The sequence below is a fragment of the Delphinus delphis genome, chromosome 17 (assembly GCF_949987515.2).
Source record: "Delphinus delphis chromosome 17, mDelDel1.2, whole genome shotgun sequence".
Taxonomy (NCBI): Eukaryota; Metazoa; Chordata; class Mammalia; order Artiodactyla; family Delphinidae; genus Delphinus; species Delphinus delphis.
The window spans coordinates 11,745,678-11,767,663 of NC_082699.1; the positions used below are offsets into that span (position 1 = coordinate 11,745,678).

At 42.1% G+C, this 21,986-nt stretch overlaps 1 long non-coding RNA gene and 1 pseudogene across 1 annotated transcript in view; both read right to left on the bottom strand.

Annotated features, from left to right (window-relative positions):
* Positions 1–15,324: 15,324 nt before the first annotated feature.
* LOC138414313 (uncharacterized) overlaps positions 15,325–21,986 on the bottom strand; it is a 119,902-nt gene continuing 113,240 nt past the window's right edge. The window contains exon 3 of the long non-coding RNA XR_011246760.1: positions 15,325–15,377. This is a non-coding gene — a long non-coding RNA (uncharacterized lncRNA). The remainder of the gene's footprint in view (positions 15,378–21,986) is intronic.
* On the bottom strand, positions 17,567–18,296 carry LOC132440185 (Golgi pH regulator pseudogene; annotated as a pseudogene).

Consider the following 21,986-nt stretch of genomic DNA (forward strand, 5'->3'; position numbering starts at 1 on the left):
ATTTTAGATATCAGATCCTAAACTTTGGCTTCCCTGCTAAGGCAGAGCACCAAGAATGTATACATACACTTGTCATCAGAATGGATATAAAAGGATTATAAACAAAGATCAGAATAATTGAGGCTGTGGAGGGACAGTGGTGATGCAGAATGCCCAGAGAAAATTGTGTGGGGCATTGAACGGTGGTTGGATTCTTAGATTTTTTTTTTAAGCCTCCCAAGCAAGATTTAAACTTTATTCTTTAGTTACTGAAACATAAGGCAGAATCTCCTGCTGTTCTTACTCACGTCTGAACTGTTACTAAAGCTTTACAGTGAAGCCCCAAGGCCTCTCCCTCTCTCACCAGAAGCTGGATTTAGCAAAAAAGATCCCTGGTCTGGAATCAGAAAACCACTCCCCTGGCCTTAGGAAAGTTACTCAACTTCTCTGAGCCTCAGTCTTCTCACCTTTTAAATAGAGATAATAATAATATGTATATCATAGGTCATTGTAAATATTAAATGACATAATATACAAAAGGGCTACGATGAAGACTTGTGATTTAGTACGTACTCAATGAATTAATATTGATTACTTCTTCCACATTCTTTTTGTACATTAACTTTTTCTCTCTTTTCCTTTTCCTTTGTTTTTCCCTTACCACAGAGCCCAACTGTAATTATTATTTGCAAGTATTTATTGAGCATCAATCAATTACTATTAAACAAAAGAAGAGTCAATACGTTTGTGAGGATTTACTAAGCAATTATCAGAAGCAACGGGCTGGGAGAGACTGTGTACTTGGTCCCTGCCCTGTGGGTACACAATCACACAGCAGTGCAGGCGGGTTGTTCTTCCATAGCTTGGGGCAACATTTTTCTGGAATTGCTGATGATGGCTAACCTTGATAGAGCAAAGACCTGCAGTGTTTGGATTCTTAGGAAGCCCATTCCCATTTGGGAGCCAGAGGCTCCTCCGTAAGTGTTTCCTGGGATGGGGGGTGGGAGGGGGCTCCTTTCTCTGCCTCCTAGAGTCCCTGAGCTCCAGAGAACAGGCTCTGTGACCTCTGGGGCAATGACTCTCTCAGGGCTGTTTCTGAGAAGTGGGCCTGTCTAGAAAAAGGCTTTGCGAACCAGAGACATTCGGCTCAACTCTAGCTGGAGAGCCAGCTGCGGAAGCAGTTTCATGGAAGCCCCTCTGCTGTTTTCCTGCTCACACTTTTGTTCTACCTGATCTGCATCCCACCCCTTACCACACCCTTCACAGGATTAGCACTCCCAGCCTTCACATTTCTACTTCATCCACTCTGACATGTTTACAATTGCCTGAAAGAGCCTTGTCTTCTCTCCTTCATTTATTACAGGCAGGGCTGCTTCCTCTGCCTTTAATATTCTTCTTGGCCCAGCTCCTATTTGTCTTCAAGACTCAGCCCAGGTGCCAGCTCTGGGCAGTCTTCCTTCATCCCCATCCCACCAAGGTGCTCCTCTGTGCGCCTCTGGGGTTTCAGCGCTTGTAGCCATCGTGGTCCTCAGCAGTGAGTGTGTAGCTGCCACAACTGCCTACTCTTCTGGAGGTGCTTTGAGAGGACAGACCAGGTTTGTTTGTTTAATCTCTGCGTCCCTAACACAGCACAGTGTCTGATGCTTAGAAAGTCCTTAGAAAATGACAGTGGAACAAATTAACTAGAATCTCCGTTATGTTTCTCCCTACATACTCCATCTGCAAGTGAGCTGCTGTCTGTTCTCCCTAAATAGTTCCATACATTTATGCTGATAAAGTGTACACTTTCACCCACCTCCTTGAGTACTGGAAAGATTAATGCCTATTTGGCAATGAAAGTTTTGTAAGAAGGCTTGGAGGAAGGGGATGATGCGTGTTTGAAAATTCAGTAATGACTCTGATCCGTGGTTACTGCCGCATCGCTCCTGGATTCCACTTATAAAGAACTCAGGGGCTCTGAACTACTTAGGAAAGTGGTACAATTTTTTTAATGACTAGAAATGACCTCATATTACCCTACATACTTGTCAGATGAAATAAAAGAGATATTGTGAAGGAGCAAACAAAACAGCCCCCAATTTGATTCACATACTCTCCAGCCTCCAGTTGGGGAGAAACAACTGTTTGTTTGTTAGTTTTTTAAAATAGTGTGGACTTCCAAATGTTTCTGTTTTCTTTCCTGAGATAATATGTCCAGACATCACATGCTACACTGCCATAGGCAGCAATTACAGAAATGAATCCCAAAGAAGAACATTCGCGGGGTATCAGTGGCTGTTCGACTTGACTTCTTAGAAATCCATAGGGAGGTCCTCGGCCGAGTAATAGTGAGGATTTACTGAACACAAAACACTTCCCCACAAACAACTAGCACTACCGTATCCTTTAATTTTCTTCAAAATAAACTCTTCCACCTACCTTTGCTTCAGGGTGCCCTTGGTACAGATGGCTGTCGTTCCATGAGTGACAACGGGTAGAACTGGGGGACTCCAACTCCAACCTACTTTCCAACAATATCACCACCTAGAATTTGTGAAATAAATGTAGAAAAAATGGCTTTAAAAGCTTGAATTTTTGAGGAAACCTTCAAAGATGAGCATAAAAATATGCAATGAAAACAGAATGGTTGAAATAATTCTTGTATCCCCAGGATACCTCCAAGAAAATGCCCTAGGACTTCCCTGGTGGCACAGTGGTTAAGAATCCTCCTGTCAGTGCAGGGGACACAGGTTCGAGCCCAGGTCTGGGAAGATCCCACATGCCACGGAGCAACTAAGCCCATGCGCCATAACTGCTGAGCCTGTGCTCTAGAGCCTGTGAGCCACAACTACTGAGCCCACGTGCCACAACTACTGAAGCCCGCACGCCTAGAGCCTGTGCTCCGTAGCAAGAGAAGCCACTGCAATGAGAAGCCCGCGCACCGCAACAAAGAGTAGCCCCCGCTTGTCGCAACTAGAGAAAGCCCATGGGTAGCAACAAAGACCCAACGCAGCCAAAAATAAATAAATGAATAAATAAATTTATTTAAAAAAAAAGAAAATGCCCTAAAGATGTCACCATAGAGAGATAAACATTATCACTATCAGCAAAGAAAATTTACACAAAATTTTCTAAAGTATAAGAAGGGCTTTGACCAGCTAAGAGGTGGTGTAATTATTGTAAACAAAAGGTATGGGCTGTAGTAACAGACCAAGATCAAATTCTGTTCCCTCACTTAGTAGCTGCGTAACTTTGGGCAAATTACTTAACTCCATGAAGCCTATCTTTTCTGTCTTTAATTTGGATTCCTGACTGCCTCATAAACTTATTTTTAATTCATTTGCACAATTATTAAGTGATTATTTATTGAGCTATTACTAGAAACTAGACACCATGCTGGGTAATAAGATACAATGTTTTCTGTCAAGGATTTCATTGTCTAGGAGCAGAGACAGTTGAATAAATAAAATAATTGCAATACATTGTGATACCTGCCTTAATACCGTAAGTTCAAGGTAGTATAAAGGAGAAAATGTTCAGTCCATGTAGGGCAATCAAGGAAGGCTTCGAAAAAGAGATGAAGTTTAAGTATCCTCTAAGGTTCAACAGAAGAGCTGAGGTAGGGAATAGAAAGACATTGAATGCAAACACAACGGAATGCTCAATGGCATGATGTGAGAAACTCTGAAACTTCAAGAGCTTAGGAAGCATCAAGTGGCTCAGCATGTCGACACATTTAAGTAGCAGCAGAGGACTGGGGACCATCCGGATGAGAGCGCTTAGCGAAGGAAGGATGACACCCAGGTTTCTGTAGTGGGTGACGAAGTTGAGGTTCATGTCTCACTGAGGGACCTAAGAGGAGGGACATTAAGAAGAAGGGATGATGAAGATAAAGGGGCAACTTAGGGACAAGGTGACTGTGAGGGTTCTGTGAAATGTCTAGATGAAATGTCTTGTAAGCAGTTTAATGTACTGGTCTGGCGCTCAGAAGAGAGAACTGACCTGGAAATTCAGGTCTGGAGGCCAGAGCCTCACATGTAAGACCAGATGAGCACTTGGGTCTTTTCTCCCACACAGGGTGGCCTCAAGGAAAATGAGGAAGTCTGAGTTGTGGGGCTGGTGTCCAAGGGGGAATCCGTGCTTCAGTTTGCAGTCTTGGGGGAGGAGTTGTAAGCTTGAGAAACCCTGTGGTCCATTTTTAGAGCAAAGCCGCCATCATAATCTGCCAAAACCCACAAGTACCGTCAAAATTATTCGTTATTCGCTTTCATTTCTTTAACATTTTGAATGAACATAGACCATAGCAATACCTCTTAAAAGCCCTGTCTCTTTCCCATTTATGTCCCTCTCATCACAAACTGCTCCTCCAACCCTCATACATGTCCTAAAAAGCCTCCACCCCAGTCTGCACATCTCCTGTTCCTATCTCCCTCCCACTTCCCCAAAGATGAGTCTGTAAGGCAAGAGAGGCTTCTCTGGGGGTGAGGGAGGAGAAGAAATAAAACTTGCAAAGTCAGGATCCTTTTAGAGGCCAGGAAGAGGGGAAAGGTTGGAAGGACTCATGCATTAATAATTTTGTTCTTGTTACAGTAGACTCAAAAACCAAGCTGATCATCTAAATAAGTCATGCATGCAAAGAGACTTAGCAGAGAGCAAGGATCCTGTTCCAGGAAGTGGGATGGAAACCAAACAAGAGAAGAAGGTTCTAAGCAGTGGATGAACAGTGTTGTCTAGAGAAATGCCCTAGGCTGCAGGGAACTGCTGCAGCAACTTGTATAGGTTCTAGTGATCTCTGACACCGGGAGAAAGGAGCCATTAAAGGTCCTGGTGAGGCCCGGACATCACTGGAAGAGGTATAGAATGAGAAGAAAATAAGAGTCAGGACAGAAACTTAGGGAGCAGATTGTAGGAGAAAGTCAACGAAGTGTTCTGGTGAGAATCTGTCAGGAGGTGGAAGAGAACGAGGAGTGTGTGGTGTCCTGGAAATTAGGAAGCATTTCTTAAGGAGACAGTGTCAAGTGTGTGTCCCATAATCATCAAGTTTGATAAGAAATGGAAAGCATCCATTGGATTTGGCATTGGGAGGTCACTGGTAACCTTAGCAAAAGCATCTTTAGTGAAATGGTGGACGCAAAAGGCAAACTGCAGTGTGTTCATAGAGAGGGAAAGATGAGAAACTTGAGACATGAGGACAACCATCCTGGGAAGCCTGTCTGAGGGCAGGAGGCAAGACAGCAGCTAGAGGAGTCGGTCCCCTTCTCTCTTCTTCCCCTCTCCCTCCCTCCTTTCCTTCCTGACGGGCAAGACTTGGACCTCTTTAAAGGCTCTTGGGTAGGATCTTATGAAAAAGAGTCTAAAGTCCAGAAAGGAAATGATAGAGAAGGAGGGTGGGTGAGGGGGAGAATAGACGGAGGGATTCACCTTGAATGAGAAGAAGGAATACCCCTTCTTCTGAGAGTGGAGGAAGGAAGGAAAGTGGCAGATACAGGAAGGTTTTAGTGGGAAAGCAGGAGGTGATCAGCCAGGAAGTTGAGGGAGTTTCTGTCTGCTAGCCTTCAAGTTCTCTGCAAGGCAGTTGGCAAGGTCATCTGCTGAGAGTAAGGTATGGAGGCAGGAGCTGGGTAAAAGGACATAGTGAGAGGTTTGGAACAGTGACAGCAGGAATGGGATAGGGGAGAGAAGATACATGGCAAAAGGCTTGAGTGTGTGGGACCACACGTTAGAGACACCTAGTATATTTGAGACTTATAGTATATTTTTCCCCAGCTGCACCTGGATGAGGTGCAGAGATGCTATCATGAGATGTGTTCAGGGACAGCAGGTTGAGACAGGTGAGGCCTTCGATAAATATCTGCTCCCCTACTACGAAGTACAGGTTGGTAGAAGAGAAAAACATGCAGTTGTGACTTTCCAATGGGAGAAAAATGTTTTCATTTGGTGATGTTAATGTCAAGGCCATTGAAGGTCTTCTAAGATGGTTGGTTTCAAGTTTGGATAGATAAGCTGTAATATCAGGCGGTGCCACTTGGTTATTGGACCTGGGGCTGTGACTGCTCTTATCCTGAGAACACAAAAGGGGTAATCAACTCCCTTTTGCCCTACTCAAGTCATGGGAGACAAAAGAATCCCAACAAGTCCAATTCTATTGCCCTTGTAGACAACCTTCAACATTCTAGGAAGCAGTAGGACAGTGACTTTTGGGGAATATGCTCACAAAGTGTCCACATACAAGGCCATTTCTTACAATTATTTCATGAAGGCAGAAATATTTCTTTTTTAGAAAAGAGATTTGAATTCAGATGAGGCAGGCTAAACGTAACACAGCAAGAGCCAGAATCAACCAATTTGTCCTCTTTTGCCTGGCTAAGAAAGTGAACCAAACTTCTAGCATATACAAGTCAAAGCAAGAGAGAGACATGGGGGTGAATCAGACACACTCCCAAGAAGGTACTGAAAGGACTTAAAAGTAGGGCTGAGGCTTCCTTGAAGAAGAAGAAATTCTACCTGTGGATAGCAGCTTCACTCTGTGCCCCAAACCCCAGGCTACCCTTCCTTATGGATTTCGGATTCTCCTAGTCAGCTCCCCAAATCCTGTAAACCAATCACAACAAATCTCTCTCTTTTAAATTGAAGTATAGTTTCAGGTGTAGAGCGTAGTGGTTCAGTATTTTTACAGATTATACTCCATTAAAATTTATTACAAGATAACGGCTATAATTCCCTGTGCTATACAACATATCCTTGTTGCTTATCTATTTTATACATAGTAGTTTATATCTCTTAATCCCATACCCCTAATGTGCCCCTCCCCCCTTCCCTCTCCCCTTTGGTAACTAGTTTGTTCTCTGTAACTGTGAGTCTGTTTCTGTTTTGTGTATACATTCATTTGTATTATTTTTTAGATTCCACATATAAGTGATATCACAGAGTATTTGTCTTTCTCTGTCTGACTTATTTCACTAAGCATAATCTTCTCTAGGTCAATCCGCACTGCTGCAAATGGCAGAAATTCATTCTTCTTTATGGCTGAGTTCCATATATTATATATATATATATATATATATATATATATATATATATATATTATATGTATATGCCACATCTTCTTTATCCATTCATCTGTTGATGGGCATTTGATTTGCTTCCATATCTTGGCTACTGTAAATAATGCTGCTCTGAACACTGGGGTGCATGTATCTTTTCGAACTAGTGTTTTCATTTTCTTTGGATATATGCCCAGGAGTGGAATTGCTGGATCATATGGTAGTTCTAGTTTTAGTTTTTTGAGGAACCTCCACACTGTTCTCCATAGTGGTTGCACTAATTTACGTTCCCACCAACAGTGTAGGAGGGTTCCCTTTTCTCCACACACTCACCAACACTTGTTTTTTGTAGACTTTTTGATGATGGCCATTCTGACAGGTGTGAGGTGATAGCTCATTGTAGTTTTGATTTGCATTTCTCTAATAAACATATTTCTTGATATCTGTCTCCTACTGGTTTTGTTTCTCAAGAGGAACCCTGGCTGATACAGTACGTCCTTCAGATGGGTTGTGAAGATTAAATGAAGTAGTTTGTTACTGTATAAGAAGCACCTGACACAGTGCCAGGAACAACAAAATGGAGTTGCAAAATGCCAGTTACTACCATGATGGCTTGGAAAACACAAAGTTGAGTCTAGCTGACTCCCAACTTGACTCTTCACCCAGTAACTTGGTCAAGAACTGTAGTTACTGGTCTGGCCTCTATCACTAATTCAATGTAACCTTGAGCAAGCCACAGCCTCTAAGGGCCCTAGTTTCCTTTCTGTACAATGAGGGACTGTGAACCAAATGATTTTTGTACAAACTCTTTCAGCTTTGATGTTCTCTGGGTTAGTTTTGACCCAGTTTATTAGATTTTTATTAGGTCGCTCTACTTCTTCCAGCCACCAGACAAGATCTTTTTCATTACTGTTACATTCAAGGCTGCTTCTATACAAATGACCCTCTAATTACTGGGTGGTTTATGGCCTGAGAATGCAAACCAAGTTTAACATTAACCTGAGCAAAGCATTTCTGTTATTTTAGTCAGTGATTATACAGCTCCTGTTCTACCCCAGAATACAGGCCATATGGGATGTAAAAAAGCATTCAATCTGGTCCCTGCCCTCAAGGAGCATGGGGGGGACATCTAAAAATCCAATACTACTATGAGGGAGTATATAATCAAGTCTACGAACCACAGGCTTTGAGAGAAAGGGGACAATAAGATCACTCTGAGCTGGAACGATAAGAAAGGCTTAGTAAAAGATGCAGGGATTTAGAGAGATGAAATGTCTATGTAAGAGATGAGAGAGAAGTTAAATCTTCTGCTCTTGCTGTTTGTCATGTATTCCAAAATTGGATGTGTGAGATTTGGGGAGCTCTTTATATTGTTGCTTGTCTTTGTTGCCGCAGATGATAGAAAGGTGGCTGCTTCATAACTTCAGGCTTTCTCTCCTGTTCTCCCTGGCATGTCCTGTGCAAGGATGAATGGGCAGCAGGTGTACCACCCTGCATGAATTTACCTGCAGACACCATGGCAACCCCCATCATCCATGTATTTGGGGAACCCCCTACAGGAGATTAAGTCCCATTAAGGTGGGGTCCATGCTTCTCTTGTCTACTGCATAAATATTTATGGACTAAATCACTAAAATCACTGCTCTCAGAATATAGGAGACATAAATGGAAAGGTTTCCTATCTGAACCCTTCGATGGCATTAAAACTCTAAAAATAGTGATTCTTATACTTTGGAAATTCTCTGATTTTCAACGTCAGCCCAGTCTGAATCCCTGCTCCCACTCCCTGCAAAATGCTGCTTAAACGCTGCTGGCAGGGCTTCTTATCCAAAGAGCCATTGACAGAACTACTGCCAAAAACCTGCTGGAGCTGAACAAAAAAACCAGTGGGTGTGGACAGAATTAACGTCATGCTTGAATGACAAGCAAACACTAGAAGAATTAATTTTACAAGCTCACCTTTGAGATCAGATAACAGCAGCTTGACTTTTTAAAGACAATACTCATTTTTATCAGTTTAATAAATAGCTCTTAGCAACACTGACAGTTATCTTTAATGGACAGAAACAGAGAAGCCTTATTAACAGTTAAATTTAAATTGCTCACTAATCTTACTTTAGTTTATTGCCTCTTTCATGATGATCTTTTGCTAAATGAGTCTAAAAAAATACTTGGTGATGTGTGCAAACAAGCCAGAAATTCACAAGACTGTGGTCTAATGAAAGAAAATAAACAGGGTTTACAAATAATTCAGAACACTGAAAGAGGCAGTGTTTGGGGTGTAAATATAGATTTTTACAAACAAGATGTTAATAATCATAGGTCAATATTCATATAAGGATTGCTATAGAGATTGGAAGTGGAAAAAATGTCCTCTGGATTCAGAAATGTCTCCTAGTCAATTGCAAAATAATTCTGTACATAGGTTATAAACATTTATAATCCAACAGATTTTTGCAAATGTTTACTGACCTCCAACTATGTGCAATGAATAGTTCTCAAAACATACTGCATCCAATCAAGGCAATCAGTCATTCCATTTTTATCCAGGGCTGCACTACCAGTAGTCCAGGTAATGCCGTGTACATACGATGTCCTTGCCTGTCCAGCCTCTATGTATTCCCCCCTCTTCTGTTAACAACACCTGAATTTTCCTTGGGGGAACCACTCTCCCCCATTCCACACTATGTGTTTCTATGGGATTGATCCCATCCTCCCAGCTCCAAGGGTATTCAGGTGATCATGACCTGATCAGTTGTCCTTTGGCCACAGTAATTGATTTAGAGATGGGCATAAATATAGACTGAAATAGAGATGAGTTTGGTGATATAAGCCAGGCTAACAAGACTAACTTCTGGGCTCCTGTTGGAAAAACTTGCGCAAGAGAAGCTTTCTTCCCACAGATTGCAAGTTGTAAGGGTGATGAGCTAAGACCCTGCCTAGAAAGACACCAACATAGAAGATGAAGAGGGAGACCAAGTGCTGTTGGGTATTTTCCACTTGCCCCCAGATCTCTCTCCTGCTCTCTACCAGCTGACTAAATGGACGCGATCTACCTCTCTTCCCCTTTGGCTTCGAGGTGGCAATGCTGTCAGGGGATCAGAGACATTAGGTCATTTATTTCCCAGTCCCTTTCCGTGGGGTCCCCTCAGGTTAGCTGTCTCTCTGCTGAAGCCTATGGCTTCTGTCAGGGGACCTGTTCACATAGCTCACTGTCTTCAGGTTCCAGGATCCATACTTGCTTTATTACTCCTTTAGGCCTGGAGATGGTAACGATGTCCCACTATTAACTGTTACTTGCTCTGGTACTTCAATACCCCTTGTAATTTCCCTAAATCCTGCTCTCATCTTTGTAAGTAGTCCTCTTTTTAAAACCTGCACACAACACCACCAAGGGGTGGGCAAAACACCTAAGCCACCCTCTGGCCTGACCCCTGGACACACCCCTACCCTCACCCCATATAAGGAACAAGCTTGCCGCCCACTCAGGGAGTGAGCAAGCAAGAGAACCTGTTGTTTGTTCTCGCTCCCTGCTGCTGCAGCAGGGGCCCCAGTAAAGCCTTGCCTGAAAAAAAAAAAAAAAACCTAATTGGATGGAGCCATCTATTCCTGCCAGGACCCCGACAAATCAAATGACATTATCTGAGTTCTGGATTCAGACATACTTAAAGATAACGACACTCCTGACTCCTCAGTTACTTGAGCCAATAAATTCCCTTTTTCCTTAAGGCTGTTTGAACTGAGTTTTCTGCTGCTTACAACAGAGGATCCTAATACAGTTTGTTAGGTTCTTTTGATTGCATAGACTTACACAAGACTCTTACAAAAGGGGAGGTGGCATTGTTACGGACTGAATTGGGCCCCTCAAACTTATATGTTGAAGTCCTAACCCCCAGTACCTCAGAATGTGGTTGTATTTGGAGATAGGGTCTTTAAAGAGGTAATTAGGTTAAAATGAAGTCATTACATGGGCCCTAAACCAATCTGACTGGCATCCTTATAAAAAGAGGAGATTAGAACACAGACACGCACAGAAGGAGAACACTATGAAGACACAGGGAGAAGACAGCTATCTATGAGCCAAGGAGAAACCAACCCTGCCAACACCTTGATATCAGACTTCTAGCCTCCAGAATTGTGACAAAATAAATACCTGTTGTTTAAGCCACTTAGCCTGTGGTACTTTGTTATAGCAGCCCTAGCAAACTAACACTGACACCTATAAACTACAACTGGGAAAGACATTTCTAGAGGCCAATGACTCTCTCCAGCTCTCTGAGCCAACATGGTCTCTTAGCTAAGTTATCTGTGTCCCTCTGTAAATTGGTTCCATTCACCTTTATTACTCACTGGCCAACCTTTCCATATTCCCCACAATCCAAAGGAACCTAAACTAATTGCCTCGGCTAACTACCATTGATACTACTGGAGCGAGACCTCTGCACTGCTCCACCTCGTGGGTTTCTGGCCAGCACTGGGTAAACTGCTCTGGATCATATGCCTTCATCTGGTTCCACCGGCGGCTGCCCTGTGTAGGGGACAAGTATATGCTGGTTCCCTGCATAGAAAGTGGTGGGAGGGTCAGTTTCAGGGAGAAAGAGAAGCTGGATACAGCTGGTATTGGACAAGTCCAGCATTTGGTCTCCGGGGCTACTGGCATTAATAATTACAGGAAAACATGAATACCAACACATACTGCTCATATCTGGCTTCAAGTTTTACTGTAGTAGCCAGTTCCTCATTTGAGTTACAAGACCCACTTTTTTGACCCTGAGTTTTATAAGATGACCTAGAATCCTTACAATAACCACACTGCTTTGCTTGACTTCATTTGATGTGTTTATGACTTGAAAACAAAAAAAAAAGCCTTGATGAAAATAATCTCCAAAGAGAACAGTAATTCTGTCCAGGGAAGAGGGATCTGTTAATGAGTAAACGTGACTTTTATGGATTATTCCTGACAGTGCTGTCAACTTGGTGACCATGCTTTGATCTCTTCACTTCCTCATGTACAGAAATGGAAGGAATACTAAAGGACGTCTTCCACCTCCCAGTAATGCTGCCGGAGAATCTTAAGAAGGTGCCTCATGGGGTCATCTACTCCTACCTCAGACAGGAATTGTTTTCTTCTAGTTTCTGGAACCCTAAAGAAGAGAATTTTTTTCAAATTTCCTGAAATGTTAATTTTTTCCCTTTCTCCACTGACTTCCCAGCAGCTCTTTCTTTACTTACTTCCTGATACCACAGAGACAGAATCAAATGGGCACAGACATAAGTGTCACAATTTGTGGCGCTGACACCATGTACCCAGCAGTGTGATCCCATTCCTGTCAGTAGTCATTTCGCCCTTGGGGGAGGTCAGGAGTGGTGCATGGCAGCTAGGCTGGGGTGAGGGGAAGCTTGTGGGGCCCTGAGGCTCTCAGGCCTCCTCCTGTGCAGGAGGTCCATCCAGCAGGGTGACCGGGGCCATTTCCCTGGCATCCAGGGGCCTGCAGGTGTGGGAGTCTGAGTGCATGGGAGAAACTTGATCCTTTACCAAAGCTGGATATTTTGGGACAGGTTGGGGGCGTGGCACACGTGGAAAGCCATCTTTTATTTACTAGAGACAAAATGTAAAAACATCGGAGGATTTAAGCTGAGAGAGCCGCAAGATCAAATTTTCGCCCTGGAGAGATTACTCTGGATCACTGTGAATGGAGAGCATTTGGAGATGGGCAGGCTGGAGGTAAAGCCGGGCTCAAAGGCTGTTCTAGGAAGCCGGGCCAGAGGTGACGATGGCCTAGAAGAGCTGGAGCCAGTGGGGATGAAGAGAGGAGGGCGCTGAGAAAAATGTAGGGATTACAAGTGTGGCTAGGCCTGCTGTCCAATACCCCAGGAGGGACATGTGCAAAGGTACATCTGCGGGGCCAGCATCCTTGGCTTTGGTGTTGAGGAATTGGATGACATGGCCAGGACCAAGGTAGAGCCACTCTGCCCTCAGTCCTCCTCTCTGCCCAAGGCCAGGGAAGAACTTAGAGACCTGGCAGCACATTGTAAATTCCTTAAAAAGACAGGAATAAAGACACAGACCTACTAGAGAACGGACTTGAGGATATGGGGAGGGGGAAGGGTAAGCTGTGACAAAGCGAGAGAGAGGCATGGACATATATACACTACCAAACGTAAGGTAGATAGCTAGTGGGAAACAGCCGCATAGCACAGGGAGATCAGCTCGGTGCTTTGTGACCAGCTAGAAGGGTGGGATAGGGAGAGTGGGAGGGAGGGAGATGCAAGAGGGAAGAGATATGGGGACATATGTATATGTATAACTGATTCACTTTGTTATAAAGCAGAAACTAACACACCATTGTAAAGCAATTATACCCCAATAAAGATGTTAAAAAAAAAAAAATTAGTTACTGACACAGCCCAGCTCTGGCTGGTCTTTTAGGGAAAGGAGCTATTTAAGAGGGAGGAAAACGGGGATTAAAGCTTTGAGTGGCAGTAGATGTAAAAAAATCTTTTCCTAACCATATTTTTACCCTTCGCCTTCCAGCCCCCCTCCATTTTAGGGACCCCCTGAACGATGAATACTGGAGGCCAGACTTTTGTCCGGTGAGGTAGAGTGTATATTATTGTCATGTAACTATTTGCTCTCTCCTCTCCTCCCTCTACTGACAGTAGGTCTGACGGTGTGACTTGCTTTGGTCACTAAAATGTGAGCAGAGACTTAAACTGTGCTTGTGTGGTTTCGTTTAGCCTTTTGCCTTCCTGCCCTTTGCCATAAAAAGAGCCTTTTCCTTCTGCTTAGGCCCTAGAGTAGGGGCAGAGAAGCAGACCTGAACCGCCTGCAGGCTGGAACAGAACCACTGCAGGCAACCTAAGATCCATGAGCCAGATGCCTCTGTTTTATAAGTCATGGAGATCTGGGGGTTGTTTATTACACAGCATTATTGCAGTAAAAGCTGACTAACATAGAAACTAGTCGTTGAAAATGTGATGCTGCTGAGATAAAAGCATAAAATATGTGTCTTTGGTCTTGGGACTAAACAGCAGACAGCAAGAAAGTGTTGGAAACTGGAAAAATGATGATCCATCTTATGAAGCAGTAAATATCTGGTAGAACTGTCACCTGAGGTAAACTGAAGGCAGAAAATGTAACTCACGAATGCGTGGTTTTGGGTGAAGAGATTTCAAGATACGGTTGCTGCTTTTCATGAGGTCTTTCAAGAAGGAACTGACCTGCTTGCAAGCAGGAATGAAAGAGTGAAGAGTGACTCCATATATTCCAAGACTTGCAAATTTTAAAATAGAACTGTGTCTCATCTCCAAATAGAACAAGAAAAATTGAGAAATGTTTAAAGCCACAAAGGCTGATTAAGATACGAATGAGACCCAGTCTCAGGACAAGGAGCAAATAAAAGTCACCATCGTACTCTTTGTAAGACCTTTGAATGGATTAAGGTGGCACCCAGTAAATTCTTTCATCTGGACAAAATAACTTGTAGAAAAGAAATAAGGACTAGGTTTCACAAAACTTGATGAACTCAAACTACCTGTAATTAAGTCTAGAGAGAGGGAGGCATGACTTGAAAATGACGTGGATATGGCTGTTGTCTCATGGAGCTAACTTGAATCCACACACAAAAAATTTTAATAGTTTCTGAGAGACATTTAAGTCCCAAAGCAGCCTTGCCGGGATTAAAAAAGACTGTGATTTTTTTGTTTTTTTCCCTAAATGAGATTGTGACTCTTTGAGCCATAATGAAAGATCTTAGGATAATAATAATGTATCAATATTGGTTCATTAATTGTGACAAATGTACCATATTACTGTAAGATGTTACTAATAAGAGAAACATGGTGTTGGGTATATGGGAACTCTGTACTCTCTCAGCAACTTTTGTGTAAATCTAACACTATTCTCAATTAAGATTTTATTTAAAAAAAGGACCTTAGGGTCCCCAACATTCTACAGGCAGATAGTAGGATGAGGAAGCAGCTCAGCTGCCAGGGAGGACATATACTTCTTCAGACGTGACCAAAAGGGGTAATGGAAAACTACCTCCCCCAAGGTGGGGCCAAGAGCCATGAGAACAATGGAGAGAAGAGCTATTCCCAGGGAAGAGAATTGGAGCCTGAGCAAGGAACATTCCCTACCTCCAGGTTGGGAACTTGGCAATGTTTGCCCAGTGAGATTTTAGAATTGCTACAGATCTGTGACTGCTTCCCCTTCTGCAATGGGCTATTTATTTTTGGAAGCCTGTCTCTGTTCCACTATGGTATGTGGTGTCCCAAATAATCTAGGATTATGGTACCCCAGAATGAAAGACCCACAGAACGTACCTGAACCTGACTCACAGCTCAGAGTACGGCTGCCACGGCTGCCCAGCCAACCTGTAGGCAAGATGTAAAAGTTTTGTTATCGTAAACCACTGAGAATGTTTTGGTGCATGGCAAAACTTGATTAATACATCTGGCAAAGGTGCCCAAAGAACTGAGGAATGGCTCTAGATGGGATCTGAGCCTACTAAAGGTGAGAGAGTAGGTGGAGGAGAAAGTTGTAGTACTTCTCTAGACAACGATCAGCTCTATTTCCAAAATCAGGTTAGAGTATTCGAAACATCACATCCACAAGGTATATCAGAAATGTCCTCAAATGACTCGAGTCCAGAATTTTTTATCTAACTTTAATAATTAGCTATACTATTAAAACCCAGACAATAACTATAGTTCCAAACAAGGTCCTATTACAAAGAAATTCCTTGGGAATGAGACTGAGATATAGAATGTTAATGAATCTTAGAACCGCTTAATGTTTTTGTTTTTGTTTATTTATCTATCTATTTATGGATATTTTTAGAACCTGTTAGATCATTTTTATGAAGAACACACAAATTATAACAAAATCGCAACTGCATTTTTCTAGTACCTTGAAGGCAATTATTAAAATAAGCATCTGAGATAAAAATTAACTCCTCTATTTATATAAAAACATTAAAAATTCACTTGTTCATTTGTTGAGCCATAAACTTGCACCCATTAAGATGAATATAGGAAGAATTAAAACTCTTTTATTGCAAAATAATTTGAGTCTGCCAACAATGGATAAATTAATAATAATTTTGACATTTATTTTGCTCCAATGCAAACTTCATATATTTAATTTCATGCTAAGCAATATTTCATATAACAAAATACCAACATAAAATAATTCAGATTTATCCATGGAGTTTGTTTTAATGGGAACTGACCTATGTTTAATGATTGCAAACCACTTTAACAGGTTTTACTTGTTTATATAAGAGACATTTTTAAAAAGACATTTATTTTTCACTTTTCCTGGCATTAACTAGGGACAATCTTGCCACAATTCTACTTTACAAAACTACAAGGAAGGAACGCTCAATTTGATGTTCATGTGAAATATAATTACCCACTTTTCTTCCTTTACAACATGTACTCCATAGACAGGATGACAAGCCAAGGGGTACATAATACACTGCCTGTCATTAGTAACAAGTATGCTCTTCTGAAATTACTTTACAATAGCACGTATTCAGAATACCCTTTACTTGCTTTTTGGACTACTATGGATATTACAGCACTTTAACAAGTATCGCCTGTTTCAAATCAAAGATATAAATAGGAATTTATTAAATAAATGAATAGACCAGGTACAATCATAAACAAGTATTGTAAATTTTAACATATACAAAGTTTCATCTCTGCCCATGACTCTTAAGGTGGTTACACGGGCAGGCTCTGGGTCCCTATGCCGGGATGGCTGAGAGATACAGCTCCTCCATATTGTCCTAAAGAAATATCACACATTCTCCAAGGCTCTTCAAAGCCCACCTACTGAATGAAGTCTTTCTTGAGTCTCCCCAGCATATGTGAGCTCTTCTTCCTTTAAATCTGTACCATAGCTGGTTTATCCCTCCACAATAATGATAAAGCTAATAATAACCCAAATCCCACTGACTTATCCTTGAGAACTTCCAATATGCTTCATCCACGCTGAACTCTACATTCGCCATCCATCTCATTTCTTCTTTGCAGCACTCCTACAAAGCAGGTATCATTATTCCCACTTTATAGATGGGGAAACTGGGCAAAGATTTGAACTCAGGATTTAACTGAGTTCTTTTTTTTGTTGTTGTTGTTAACAATCTCTGATTTTGATGAGAGTCAATCTCAAGGGAACGTCATAACCTTCTCCACGTGATCCTTGACTTAAACGGAAGCTCATGTGTTTGGCCCAGCTACCTTAGAGCTCTCTCACCCCAGAATTCCAGTCTATTTTCTCCCCTTAGTTTCTTGGCTCTTTGCAGCCCCACCACCCAGCAAACTGTACCAGCCTCAAACCCAAACAGGGTGCTCCTGGCTGAGGACTAGCTTGAGTCATTTCTCTCTCTCATTTCTAGCTGATGCTACTCATGATCACAGTATCATCTGAGGAGGAAGGTGTAAGCTGGAGGTAGAATATGCTACCACAGCATTTTGTTTGTTTAAAAAAATGTTAGGCCCCGGTTCCCTGCATTTTTTCCCTCTTATATCCAAATTCTGACACCAGAGGCATGAGTTCAAGGTGCCATATGCTTCTCTGGTGCCTGTCTATGGGCCAAATAGAGGAAGAGTATGCTGGAGAGAGCACTGACCAGGAAGATGACATCAAACCAACGGTGACAGAAGTTGAACTGCAGCTCTCCAAGAACTTCGGTGACTACGGTGCGGTACTCCAGACGCATGCTCATTCGGATCAGCAGCACAGAGGAGACGAAGTACGTGCCCATTACCTGTGCTAATAGCAGGACAATGACATTGGAGGACTTACTGCTGGATATGGCATAGAAGAACCTGGTAAGAGCGATCAGCACCCCTCTAATAGGCGTGACAATGATTATTCCAATCAGAATGAAGGAAATGTGCTGGGACCAGAACTTCACATCAAATGGGATCCCCAGATAACTCACAGTGATCTCAATGCCTCTTGTGACTGGATCAGTTTTCCCAACTCGGCCAAAAACGATATTAATGGTTGCCATGAAAATTTTCCAAACATAGTAAATAGAGAACAAGTAACCCAGAAAATTAAAATATTTCCCCTTGAAAGTTTTGGGAGTATTCTATTCTCTCCTTGGTAGCATAGAGATCAGCTGTTTCCAGAAAAAGCTGCCTGCTTAGTTCTTCCAAAGCATCCACTTCCTGTTGAATAAGAGTAAGATTTTCACTTCCTGGTACTGAAGTGGTAACACTCTTTATCATTCCCCAGAATCCTGATGGTTTGTTATGCACCTCCCCTTTCTGGAACATAGTAGCTTCAAGGACAGGATTTAACTCCAAAAATGGTGATCTTAACAACTCAGCTGGAATACTTGGCTTGCATTTGAATTGTATGTGATTTCTGTCTCCCTATTCAGTTGGGGAGTTCTTTGGGCAGGTACCATATGTGACCGGCTCTGTATCACTTTATATCCCTTCATAGTGTCTTGCATAGTAAGAAGTGAAAACAAATACTGGATTTTCTATATTCCAAAAAGCAGCTACTCTTTCCACATTTAAATGTCTCTTAAATTGGAACACATTCAATTGGTGTCTTGATTTACATGGTGGTCTTTTTTCCTTCTTTCCTCTCCTAAAAAGCTGTTATTAGCCCTTAGGTGTTTCCTATCGCTATAATCTTAGGATCAAGTAGTAGTTAAACTTGGATAGAAGTTTAACCACCAGAGGAAAGATTAGGTCACTGTGGAGGTAAGTTCCTTTAGATTTCTGAATGCCACCTGGGTATTAAGCAGAGCAGAAATCCAGAGGGGAATCCGTTCGAAAGGGAAAGGGAAGGTAATCAGAGGTAGCGCATTAGATATAAAACGTTGTGAGTTCAGTGGGTTTCAAGGGAACATGCAGATTATACTAAGATCTCATGAGGAGGGGGAAACTGCTGAACGTTTATATCTCTGTGATGCCCAAACTGAGGTAAGACAGAAACACAGATGGGGGGTAAACAAGAGTCCATGTCCATCTGACTCTGACTGCACATACTCTCCTACCAGATGTCCTGGCAATGGCACTAGAATGAGAAAAATCATGTGAAAATACTGTAAACAGTCTTTCAGGCAGGGGCATGAGTAGCTTGTCCACTAGCTTGAAGGAAGTCCTAGGAGAATTTGGGAGTGACGTCATGAAGGGAGTCATTATGTATAACACAATATCAAGCCTGGGTACTTTTGTATCCTCCCTGTCTTGCTTTGGACATTGGTACTGTGGCTTGAAAGGTAACGTAGATTATTCTTTCCATTAGCTTGGTTTGGAAAAGGAGGAAAGAGAACTGAAAGTAGCTGTGTCGGGGAAAGGGTCTGGATTTAAGGGAGGGTTTGTGTTTTTATAAATAGAAGAGACTTGAGAATGTTCTTATGCTGAGAAGAGAGAGTCAGCAGAGAGAGAGAGAGAGAGAGAGGTAAAAATTAGCTAAAGGGGATAATTAAAGGAGAAAGTTCCTTAAAGTACCCCCTGAGAGCCTGAATAGGGCTCAGGGCACAAAGAGAGGTATTAGCGTTGGTCTGGAGGGGGATGCGTTTTCAACTGAGCTGAAGGAAGGGTTAAGAGAGGGTACAGATGTGGATGCGTTCAGAGTGGTGTGGGGCTCGAGTTGGGAGAAATAACACGATGACTTCTCAGTTCTTTGCAGAGGAGATAAGTCTCACTGCTAAGAGTGTGAGGGAAATAGGTCAGAGAGAGGGCTTCAGGAGATTGAAGAAGGTTGACAATGACTGTTCAGTGGACAGTGGAAGAGCTGCCTTGTGTTGAGGGCATGATTGAGATTGCAGACCATTTTTAGTGGGAGCAGTCTGCATGGTGTTATGAGTTTCTTCAGCTGGGATAACTATTTGGGGTAAAGAAAGGGGAGAAGAGGCAGATTTACCAAGGGTTGAGCTGTTGCTGGAAGAGTTCAACAGGACACTGGAGCAAAGCATCTGAGGTGTGCACAAGAGGGTGGTTGATGGGATGATGGCATCCTAAGCTCAACAGGGTAAATTGGGAAAATTGGTATGGTCAGTGGAATGTAGGCTTCTGTGAGTTTCAAAGAGCAGTTTAATAGTTAGTGGTCAGTTTGGAACGACAGGAGGAGATGATCAGAGAGAGACTGGAATTAAAAACTTTAGAACTGGGTGATAACAAGATCTGGGGGACTCCATGGATGTGAATGGAGCCAGCAAAGTTGAGCTGAAGAACCCTGAAGTCGAGGAGGATGGAGTGTTGGATTGGATCATCCATAAGATAATGGAAGCCACCTGTGACAATGTCAGGCATGCAAGTGTTGAGGATTTTTCCTTAAAACAAAACAAAACAAAAATTTAACAGTAGTATAACAGAATCTACCTTTATTTTTAAAAATAATAGACTAATTTTTTTGATCAGTGTTAGGTTTATAGAAAAATTAAGCAGAAAGTATAGGCATTCCCATATAATCTTTAACTATCCTGCTATATGTGTGGTTTAATCATATGTTCTCTCAAAGCCTTTGGAGTGGATTACAAATAAATGCATATCCTGATTGCATTTTATAGCACTAAGAATTTGACTTGATTAGAATTATTGATAATTGATAAGCTCTAACCCAGCTGTACTCAGAAATTCCTTCTCACCTCTCTCATCTTACTTATCAAAAAAGTACCCATCCTTTCAGTCATTTCATATGCCTTCCTCTTCATGAAGCTTTCCCTGACTGCCAGACCTAGATGTTGGTTCTCTCTCCTTTAATATCTCATGGCACTTTGATAATAATTCTCTTATGATACTTATACATTGCTTTCTGGTAGAATTTGTTTTTGCTATTTAACTTATGCACCATTAGGCTCTAAGCTCTGAGGACAATGTCTTTGTTCAACTCATCCCCTGTAGCACCTGGCACAGTGCCTTGTGTACCACAGGTTTGAAATTAACATTTGTGGAAGTGGATGAATTATGAAGTGGAAATCCCAACTTTACGAAGGAGGTAAACTAGGATGTAAATATTCTTTCTTTCAACAAAGGGATTGACTTCATGTTTTTGCTAAATAATTCATTCCCTTAATGCATTTAATATATAACTTACAAAATTTCAAGTGAACTAGAAACAGTTCAGTTCCAAAATTTTAACTGACCTAGGAACAATTTCTTGGCACAAAGTACACGTGTGTAACCACTAACTTCGGATTATTTGAAGCAAATCTTGCTCTCATGTTTTTGTTAACAGAAAGAGTTGATACCAAAGGTCTTTGTTCAGACCTTTTACTGCCTCTTGTTTATTTGTGCTTCTCCTGGGAACTCTAGCTCAGCTTTTAAGCCCAAACATACTACCTTCTCCAATGTAGAAGAAGGTGTAAGTAATATAACTCATGTTAGGATGATCCAGGGGGCAAGAGCACACAACCTCTGGGGTCAGATGTTCCTCAGGTTCAATCTTGTCTCCACTCACTACTACGAAGCTCAAGGAGAATTTTACTTCTCTGAACTATGTCCTTATAGATTAAATGGCAATAATAATATACCTACCTCACAAGAGAGTGGTGAGGACAAAATATAATGTATGTCAAGTACCTACTCACAGAGCTCAATAAATGATATATATGTTCCCTTACTCCTGAGACATGATTGTGTCTGCTTCTGTCATGGGTGTAAGAAGTGGAAAAATTTTCTGAAAAGGTGGCTTGCTGGGAAAATTAGACCAATATCAGCTCCAGTCTTTGGGAATGTAGATCTTCATAGTGTGTCTTATGTTTGGTTTAAAGCATTTCCAAAAGACTGGGTCATGGGACTTCCCTGGTGGTGCGGTGGATAAGACTCCACGCTCCCAATGCAGGGGGCCTGGGTTCGATCCCTGGTCAGGGAACTAGATCCCACATGCATGCAGCAACTAAGAGTTCGCATGCCACAACTAAGGAGCCCGGAGCCACAACTAAGACCCAGTGCAGCCAAATAAATAAATATTTAAGAAAAAAAAAAAAAGACCAGGTCGTTATGTCC